This window comes from Lutra lutra, chromosome 14 (assembly GCF_902655055.1).
Source record: "Lutra lutra chromosome 14, mLutLut1.2, whole genome shotgun sequence".
Taxonomy (NCBI): domain Eukaryota; kingdom Metazoa; phylum Chordata; class Mammalia; order Carnivora; family Mustelidae; genus Lutra; species Lutra lutra.
Window position 1 is genome coordinate 65,317,984 of NC_062291.1, and position 10,980 is coordinate 65,328,963.

At 40.0% G+C, this 10,980-nt stretch overlaps 1 pseudogene; it reads left to right on the top strand.

Moving 5' to 3' along the window:
* Nucleotides 1-283: 283 nt before the first annotated feature.
* On the top strand, nucleotides 284-453 carry LOC125085397 (uncharacterized; annotated as a pseudogene).
* The last annotated feature ends 10,527 nt before the right edge of the window (nucleotides 454-10,980 follow it).

A 10,980-nucleotide genomic window follows, 5' to 3' on the forward strand; every position in this document is an offset into this window, starting at 1 on the left:
TCTTATGGGAATGTAAGAAAATGTTATGCAAAATGGACATTAAGAATATGTGTAATATACAATAAATAATAGGCTCTTGTGAATATGTGCACAGATGATAAAAAGGAGCTGGAAAAAATAATGATCCTTATGGACTTTGGATGTAATAAATAAACTTTTAATGTAAGTTGAGCTTATGATTCCTAGAAAAATGACCTTGTTTTGTCCAAATTTCTGATCATTTTTTGGTATGTGACCCAAAGTATGCTTAACCCAAGATTACTTTTATACTAAGCTACACTTCATCGCTTCTCGGCCTTTTGGCTAAGATCAAGTGTAGTATACTAAGCTACACTTCATGCTTTACAATTTTAACAATTTTTGGTAGATTTGAGGCACCTGGGTGGCTTAGTCAGTTAAGCATCTACCTTCAGCTCAGGCCATGATCCCAGGGTCCTGGGATCAAGTCTTGCATAGGCTCCCTGCTTAGCAGGGAGACTGCTTCTCCCTCTGTTTGCTGCTACCCCCGCTTGAGCTCTCTCTAAAAACAGAACAAATAAACAAAAAAAACCCTCAACATCCCCAAAACAAAAAACCCAGTTCAGAAATGGGCAAAGACCTGAACAGACATTTCTCCAAAGAAGACACAGAAATGGTAATAGACATGTGAAAAAATGTTCAACATCACTCATCATCAGGGAAATACAAAACTTCAATGAGATACCACCTCACACCAGTCAGAACGACTAAAATTAACAAGTCAGGAAACAACAGAGGTTGGCAAGGATGTGGAGAAAGGGGAAACTTCTTACACTGTTGGTGGGAAGTGAGCTGGTGCAGCCACTCTGGGAAACAGTATGGAGGTCCCTCAAAAATTTAAAAATAGAGCTACCCTATAACCCAGCAATTGCACTACTGGGTATTTACCCTGTAGATACAAATGTAGTGATCCAAAAGGGCACCTGCACCCCAATATTTATAGCAACAATGTCTACAACAGCCAAAATATGGAAAAAGCCCAGATGTCCATTGATAGCAACTATGGTTTTTTTTTTTTTAAGATTTTTTTTTTAATTTATTTGACACAGAGAGAGAGATCACAAGTAGGCAGAGAGGCAGGCAGAGAGAAGGGGTGGGAGCAGGGATCCTGATGTGGGGCTCTATCCTAGCACCCTGAGATCATGACCTGAGCTGAAGGCAGAGGCTTAACCCACTGAGCCACCCAGGTGCCCCAGCAACTATGGGGTTTTTAAAACACAGGTTATTTAACGCAGTTTGAGTAAATCCAGCGTTGGCTTGGAGTGTAGTGCAGACATATAAAATCCAGACAGCTTGGGAAGCAGTACTTCCACATAGCAGAACAATAGAACTCTGGAGCTTAGAGGATCTCTATCAACTATGGGTCCAATTTCTCAGATACACACACAGAAATGTCTATAGAATCCTGGTCTAATGTCTATTTCCTGTTTTCTAATGCAGTCCTATTCCATGGCTCCACGGTTCAAATGCTAGAAAGCTCATTTTGGGTTTTCATCTATTTCTCACATAAATCTTCATATGCATCTCACATCAACATTTTGTTGTAGAAAAGAATTCAATTCTCTTCTACAGAAGAGGCATTGATATTTGGCAAGCCTTTTATTTAAAATTCTCCAGCTTCTCTGACATGGCTTTGTATGATTTTTAAAAAATTTTTAATTTATGTATTTACTTTTACAAAGATTTATTTATTTATTTTTGAGAGAGAGACAGTGCTAGCAGGGTCTAGGCAGAGGGAAAGAATCTCATGTGTCCTCTAGAGAGCACAGAGCAGGATGTGCATGCAGGGCTGGACCGAGACCAGGACCTAACCCAAAATCAAGAGGCAGATGCCACATGACTGAGCTACTCCGTTACCCCATTATGACTTTTTATTTTTTTATTTTTTTTAAAAGATTTTATTTATTTATTTGACAGAGAGAGATCACAAGCAGGCAGAGAGGCAGGCAGAGAGAGAGGAGGAAGCAGGCTCCCCGCTGAGCAGAGAGCCCGACGCGGGGCTCGATCCCAGGACCCTGAGATCATGACCTGAGCCGAAGGCAGCGGCTTAACCCACTGAGCCTCCCAGGTGCCCCCCATTATGACTTTTTAAAAGGTGGTTTCCATAGGGGCAATTAAGAGAACAGTGGGGAAAGCATGAACAGCAGACCTAGGTTGACCCAACTTTGTGTAAGTGTGTCCTGTTTCGTATGGTTTGTTGAGAATCAAATATAAGCACCTCACACATAGTAGATATGAAAGAAATGCAAACTAGAGTCATTTTTCATTCACCCCTGCTTCCCTCTTTTGGGGTCAATTTATTTAGTGCATGTCCTGCATTTTGTATTTTCTGGAGAGGAAAAATTATATGTATCATGCACTTTCTCATCTCATTTTGCAAATCAATCGAGAACTCTTGGTAAAGAATTATCCAGGGGAAAATAATGGTCCGTCATATTCTTCTTTGCTTAATATTTGATGGGGACTTTCCCAATGGAAAGTTCTTATTTTTCTAAGTTGAGGAGAAGTTTAACACACACACACACACACACACACACACACACACACACACCATTTTTAAGGCTCTAATCTGACAATTGGATAGAAGCTTTCACCTACTGTCAGCACACATTTTAAGGTCTCTCCAGGGATGCCCTTTATCTGGACAAAGCATGAGGAATGAAGAAAATAAGCCTCCTTCCCCCACCAGGGAACCATGTGTAGCAAACTTTAGCCAGAGGATTAAAGAGCAGGACTGGCCTGGGTCTTGATTTTAACTTAATATTTCTTCTCTATGTGCCCTCCCCCAAAACTTAATGAATAAAAAACTTCTAGGAATCGTGTCACAGGATGAATGCTATCACATAATCTTAGATGGCACTGGCCTTTTTCCCACTGTTTATCAGTGTATGTGAAAGAACTCTATTAGCTGTCCATTACCTTACACAGGAGATAACAAGACAATCCCATAGAAGTAGGAGATGGTTTAATGTTGAGAAGGATAAGAAATTTGGGATGTTGTTAAGAAAGATATGTGAGGCTCTTTTGGTAAGTCAATGGTGTGTGTGTGTGTGTGTGTGTATGTGTGTGCACGCACGCTTACACATGTATTGGGCAAGTTGGGTACCATAAGTTGCCAGTGAATCTATCTTGATGTGGGCGGTAGGGTAGGAAGATGGTATTCCTGGAAAATAAGAGGCAATCAAAGATGCTTTCATGAGTTTGCTTTGTCACCTAGTGCTTCCCGATAGACCCCTAGCCTCATACTCTAATTTCTATACCCCCCCCAACTCCATGGCGGTTCCTCCCCCTTACCAAATGCTCCATATCCATCTTCTTGTGATTGTAGAAGAAAAAAGAAAAACCTAGGGGCACCTGGGTAGCTCAGTGGGTTGAAGCCTCTGCCTTCGTTTCAGGTCATGATCTCAGGGTCCTGGGATCGAGCCCCACATTGGGCTCTCTGCTCAGCAGGGAACCTGCTTCCTCCTCTCTCTCTCTCTCTTTCTCTCTCTGCCTACTTGTGATCTCTGTCTGTCAAATAAATAAATAAAATCTTAAAAAAAAAAAACCTGTAAGAGTTACATCTGTATTTCGCTGCATCTTAAGAGCAGAAGTCATGACTTCACAAAGAATGACACAAAGAAATATTCAATAAGATGTCTTGAAGCTTTTACCTTTGCTTCTAATGGGTACACTGGCCACCCAGATAATGCATCATGTATTCTTTCTGTAGAGTAAAACTTCCAATAAGTCCAGCTTAAGTACTTGAGGAAATAATTAGGCTTTGCTGTTTTTAAGAAAGAAGCATTTGATGAAAAAAATTAAAAATAATCAGAAGAAGAAAGAAATGAAGATTTTGAATCAGACATTGTGGTACCTTGAAAGCATCCTTCTTGGCTTTTCAGAGTTTATTTTCCACTGAAGCTTTTGGCCATCATCCTTCTGCTTACCTATAGCTTAACAAAAAGGTGCCAATGAATCCACCCAAAATGGAAAGATAAGCCTGGAGTCTGAGTAGGTGACAGAAGATAGGCAAATATCTATTAGAATTTTTATTGGTATTGGTTCACAACCCTCATCACAGGATTAAAGGAGCGTCTCCTGGAGGAGCTATGGCAGGCTGGATCCTTCTGTCTTTCTTCTTTTTTTATTTTATTATTTTTTAAGATTTTATTTATTTATTTGACGGAGAGGAAGAGCACACACAAGCAGGGGGAGCAGAGGGAGAGGGAGAAGCAGACATTCTGCTGAGCAGGAAGATTGATGAAGGGCTGGATCCCAGGACCCTGATTATCATGACCTGAGCCGAAGGCAGAGGGGAGATCAGCGAGAACAGCAAGGTGGGCAGGGTCACAATAGGCTGAACTTGTTATACTGGTGTTACTTAGAAGTCCACTCTAATCCAACCATCTGAGAAGTCCACAGATAGGGAGTGATGAGTAACTATACACAGTACTTCCTTCAGAACAATAAATTATGGAACATGATGATCTGGGTTCAAGATTGATGTCAGAGATCTCTTGAACAGTACATTTGATGATGATCCTGCCCAGTGTGTGACTAAGGTCAATGGTGCTTCATTATCTCAGACCTCTGGGGACATCATATATATATAATGCACAAGTGAAATTTCTAGTTATTTGAATCTTCCAAGCCTTGTTATTACGATTTTTTAAGTTGTTACCTAAGTCCCTTTCTTAAGTTAGTAGAATGCACTAAATATAGGTTTCCTTTATATCAACCTATAACCCATGATCATTCTTATGAATGTAAGATTAGACCTTGGGCAGATTTTGTGCTCTGGCTCTGGCCCGGGCTTGGGTTCTCTTTCTGCCTCTCTCTAGCACTCTCTCTTTCTGTAGTTTAATCTTCTTTTTTCCTTTGAATATAATGAGAGACGGATGATGTAAATGACTCCCGAGATCTCATTTAACTCCAGAATTCTATGCTTCTCACCTTTCTGCAATTCCAGGTAAGTCGAATTCCTCCCACCATTCCTCCCTATGTGTACTCTATGCCCCCCTTCCCCTCTGAAAAATGCAATAAACAGCTTGTTAAATAGAATCCCTCAAAAGCCCAAAGGCAATACTGCCACTTTGGATGGTTTTCTCCCAAGAAAGCTGTTTAATTTGATGGTTATTATTTGTTTGTCAAAGCCCACTGTTTATTCAGATTAATTAAAACCAATTGTTCCAGCTGCAGCATGGTAGAGCTCCTTGTAATGAAAATATCTGCAATCCCAAATTCATCAACCTACATCTGATCCCATTCAAAAATCTTTAACCTCATTTTGCAAGGTAATATAACTCAACCTGTCTCAGACCTGTGTCAGAATATAGGAAAATGGCATTCTGAACTGTGGGCCTTTTGTTGCTGAAAACTCACAGCAAAAACTCTTAGGGATGGCCCCCCAAATTGAGATCCCTAAATTGAAGGCCCTAGATGAGGCCGAAATTACACAACAGGAAGTGAACCTGAGCTGCTGAATCTTTAACGCATTGAAAATATCATCTTCTAGCAAATGATATTTTTAAAGGTGTTTTGCTGTTTTGATTATTCAGAGTCCTTAGGTATTACGGATTAGCAGATGCTATCATTTCCCAATACATAAATATACTTAATAAGAGATAGTATTTCTCTATTTGATGAAATAAACCTAATTTATTTTAGTTTGCAAAATCTGCTGAGGCCAAGTAATGTTTCCTACAGTTGTTTTGCTTATCCAAAATAATCTCCATATAATTGAAAGTCCCCAAATTTAAAAGCTTAACTGATTCACATCTATAATATGAAAAATTGGTTTCCAGCACACGGAGACCTGCTGAAGGGAGAGGAGGAGAAAAGGAAAGTTATTTTTCACCTCGATGTGAAATTGAAAATGTGTCTTAAATTCTCTAAAGCAATTCAGTTGTTGCCTACATGAACCTCACATATTCCGGACAAACCCATTTGCCTTCACACTTACAGAGGCTCTCAAAATTCCACCTGCGAACGCGAGAGATGTGTGAAATATTTTGCTAATTAAAAGACAAATGAGCATTTTCCATTGTGATTGCTATTGGCAACAGTCAGTCCCATCCTTAACTGAACCCACAAAGTTATGGGGAAGACATTTCTTGTTCAAAGGGAGGCATGTGTCCTAAGATTGGTTGGTTTAGCCCCGCCCCCTTTTAAAAAGCTATTTTGATTGGCTACTTTAACTTAGTCTTTGCTTTAATTCTGCTGCTTTGGTGTCCAGCATACATATACCAGTGATTCTTCTACTGAAATGGGCCAGAGGTGAAAATACCTAAACTGGGTCTATGCTAGGGCCCTTATGAGGCAAAAATATGGAAAGCAAGACCATTAGCATGCCCCAGAGAAAGTGGGGAAAGAAATGAGCCCACATACTCTGTCAGTTACTTAATTTCTTGCCTTCATATCTTTTTTTTTTTTTTCTAAATGCCACATTTAATATCGTTATACATCCCCTGTCCTCTCTCTCTCTTCACAATCTTCACCTCTGACCTTTTCTTTCTAGGGCTTGTTGTTGTATTTATAAAATCCACCAGGGACCTGATCTGCAGAAGCACTGACTTTAGTAGGAAATATATACAGAATATATATTCCGCAAACTGAAAACAGGTCCTCACCTCCTCTGATTATTGTCTTCTCTTCTAAAGAAGAGCCCGATCAGCTATCTTTATCCTTTCAAAAAAGTGGACTCATTCTGGGGCTTTTTCTCAGCAATAATCCTTCTGCATTGCAATAATAAACAAACAAACAAGCAGCCTCTATCACTCTGCTGTCCCCAGGTAGGGGCCGGCCTTCCTGCCCTACACATATACAGTCTCATATGGTGTGGGGTGTTTATTATGGGGTAATCTGCTTCAAGGTAAAGGATGGCAAGCAAGAGCCCTTTGCAAAAGCAGCACTTTAAAACAGAAAGGTGAGGGACACCTGGGCAGCTTTTTTGGTTAAGCATCTGCCTTCAGCTCAGGTCATGATCTCAGGGTACTGGGATCGAGTCCCACATTGGGCTCTCTGCTCAAGGGGAGCCTGCTTCTCTCTCTCCCTCTGCTGCTCTACCTGCTTGTGTGCTCACTCTTTCTCTCTCTGACAAATAAATGAATAAAATCTTAAAAAAAAAACTTAAAAAAAAAAAAAACCCAGAAAGGTGAAACCAGTCATGTTTATTTTAAGATGTTCCTTTTTAACTTAGGTTCTTAGTTATCTGTCAGAGGTCATCCCACCTCACACAGCAGGGCAGATCAGCAACAAGGATCTGACCAGTTCAAGGGCAACTATTTCAAACAGGCAGTTTTCTGCAAGGAAACCATCAAAGCACTTCGATTCTTTCTTAAAAACAAGACAACAGGCCCCAAATGGAGTCACTTAATGCTAAGCCTCATGTCACCAAACTGAGACTCAGCTTAGTTATAGTTTTGGCATGTCTCAGAGACAGAATCTTAAACTAGTTCCATCGGGAGTCACCTGGTCAGCATTAGTGAGGAAATCTGCCTAGTAGACACTGCCATCCACTAAAGGAAGGTGACCTTGCCACAGCCAGTCCACTTTTTACTGGTATAACTTCCTTGTCTCACTTCCTTCTGCTTTCATTAAAGTCTTTCATTTTACATAGCTCCTTGGAGTTGCTTTCTATCTGCTAGATGGGATGCTGGCCAATTCATGAATTGCTCAATAAAGCCAATGAGATCTTTAAGATTTACACAGTTGAATTTTGTTTTTTAAGCCCTGACAGTTACACAGATACCCTGAGAGCCATGTTGCTGAAAGCAGACTTCAATACATCTGCTGGCTTTTCAGTTGATGTCATTGGAGTTTCCGATAATGATGGGGGGCTGATGAGAGTGAGGGGTGGAGAGGGATGCATAGGGCAAGGGGGAGTTGAACAGCAACCTAAAACCCCAAGATGATTTGATGATGGTGTTGGTGTCCTAATCTGAGAAAGTGAGTGCATCTTCATCCCAAGTGACCCCAGCACAATTTATAGCATCAGGCCGACACTCACAGGCATCAGCCAACATGTTTAGAGAAAGGTGGAGTGGGTTCTGGTCACCAGAACATCACTCAACCTGCAATTGTCTTACAGCGTTTGGTTTTCTGAGAAGTAGTGCAGTAGCTCATTTCTCTGCTGCTCCAAATGAAATGGGGGAAAGCAATGCCCACATGATAAAGGAGGACATCTACTAACATTAATCATAGATTTTACATTGTCCGAAATCCTATTCTTCCTCTTCAAGCCCTAACTATGTATAACCTGTTCAATCTCTGGGAGATTTCCTAAAATCTGGGATAAGAATGGTCAGCTGCAGTGGTCTAAATGCTTTCTGGTACCAGAGGGGGAGTCTGGGCTAACAGGAAGTCTTTTCATTGCTGATATACACTAAGAAAGTATGCAGTGCTCAGCCTTCATCTAACAATGGTTGATCAAACTTTTAGGAGACAATGGGGCACATAGAGAAGGCCTTCAAATCCTCTGGACATGATAGTCTTGATTACAGAGTTCTGCATATGCCTAATTTAGGATCTTTCCAGATGGCTGATGGGTGACAATGGGACAAAAGTGACAGTCCCTGGAGAGGCCAAACACATTCAGTAATAACATATTATATTAATAATGAACAATAACAGCAGTATTATTTCACATGTGTATAGGTCTAATTGGCAAACATGCATTATCTGGTCTAACTCTTTCATAGCCTCATGAAAAAAACATCATTATTTGTGCCATTAGATTAAATAGATTAAAACCAGATATCTAGAAGAAGTGGAATGGCTTGACTATAGTCATAGAGCAGTATGATATAAGGTTCTAAATCATGTCACCATATTGACTTAACTATAAATTCTGATTCTCTTGTTTATAAACTGTGGTATCTCAGATAAGTTACTTGACTTATCTGAGCTTTATATTAATGTCACATCTGATAGCATCTTATTTTACTCCCCACAATAATCCTACTATTAGATACAACTTAAAACAAAATGAGCAGATGGTATTATTCTCGAATTAAGAAGTAATTAAATGAGATTAAATGAGATGCAAAGAATCTCTCTACTTAAGAGGACATGAAGTCACAGGTTGTCAGTGGAAATTTACTCTGTGGAGTCAGAGAGTTTACTCTCTTAATACTTTGCAATCTAAATTTGTTGAATCAAGAATGTTTAGGGTTATTTTCCATTGTCAGATAAATAAGAATGTGACACTCAACTTTGTAAGAATAAAAAGGTAGCGGCTTTAAATACCAGGAGAGTAACCTTAGGGAGACCCTTTGTCAGGCAGATGTGAAGGAAGACCTCTTTCCTTTCTTTCTTTCTTCCTTTCACACTTTTTTTGTTTATCTGACACACAGAGAGAGAGAGAGAGAGAGACAGCCAGAGAGAGAGAGAACATAAGCAGAGAAAGTGGAAGAAGGAGAAGCAGGCTTCCCACCTAGCAGGGAGCCCAATGTGGGGCTTGATCCCAGGACCCCCAGACCTGAGCTGAAAGCAGAGACGCTTAATGACTGAGTCGCCCAGGCACCCCAAAGGAAGACCTCTTAAAAGTCTTCAATTCTCTGTAATCAGGGCTAAGAAGATTTTCAGCCCCAGACTCCCACTTCTGTTTCTGTTTCTCTCTCAGGAAAGGTCAGGGTAGGGCAGATCATATTATAAGTAGAACTTATTTTTTTTTTTTTAAGATTATTTATTTATTTATTTATTTGGCAGGTAGAGATCCCAAGTAGGCAGAGAGGCAGGCAGAGAGAGAGAAAGGGAAGCAGGCTCCCTGCTGAGCAGAGAACCCGACGCGGGACTCGATCCCAGGACCCCGAGATCATGACCTGAGCCGAAGGCAGCGGCCTAACCCCCTGAGCCACCCAGGCGCCCCTATAAGTAGAACATCTTAATTGCCTCCCTCAAAATAGTTGTCTGACAAAATGACTTACATTTACCTATAGATACTCATTTATTTCCCTAAATCTAAGAAGTGTAGTGAAGACATTTCTAGAGTCTGAGGGAAATAAAACAGGACAGAGAAGTGCTTACCAAAATAAAAGATGTTCACAAGAAAAAATATATATGGCCTTTTTATTTTTGACTCTCCACAGCTTGGCTGAGTGGCATCTGGGTCAAGGAGGTTGTAGTTGTGAATATTTTATCAGATTTTTGACAAGACATCTATCTTAGTGTAGAACGAGACTAGATCTTAAATCACCTTAGACAGTTTTGCTTCTTAATTAGACAGTCAATATGCTACCAGTTGGGGATCTAGGTTATGTTTGGCTCCCAGGATTGTGAGATGGCTGAGATCATTGAGAATTTGAATCTGGTCCAATTAATTCTTTTGATAGTTGACTATCTCCTCAGCTGTGCTGGACAATTGGGATCTGATGCAGCACACTGATATTAATTTTAAGTGAAGCTCTAGCAAGGCAAACTTGAAATAGCATTGTTCGCAGTCTGAACCAAGAATTCTGTTTAAATTTATATTTCAGCTGTGCATATACACATTAAGCTCAACACAATCCATTCCTTCATGAAGGCTTAAGAATTTCTACTGCCATCCAACTTCTTCGAGTCTTAGGTCTATCAGAATGATTATCGGTCACCAAGTCCTTGGTTGTGCCTTCAAGTTCTAATTAAATTTGAGGTTTTTATCTTGAAACCAGTGGAGAATAGTTAACTACTGATTCTATGTTGGTTGATACAAAACAGCTAGTTTTATAATGGCTTGCAATTAAAAATTCAATATCTTATCTTCCTCAGCCAGCAATTTGGCTGGAACAAGACATACACTGTCCTAAAATATTTGGGTCGATAAGCAAACTACATAGTCAACTCTATCTTCCAGAAAATGTGCCTTATTTTTTTTTAAGGGTTGGGAGGAGGAGGTGGAAATAGGGGAGTCTTTGAGAGTAAAATGTGTTAGAGTTCAAAATATTAAATGACTCAGAAATGTAAATTGTATCTTTTTGTTAGCAAAATATGGCTATATATTAA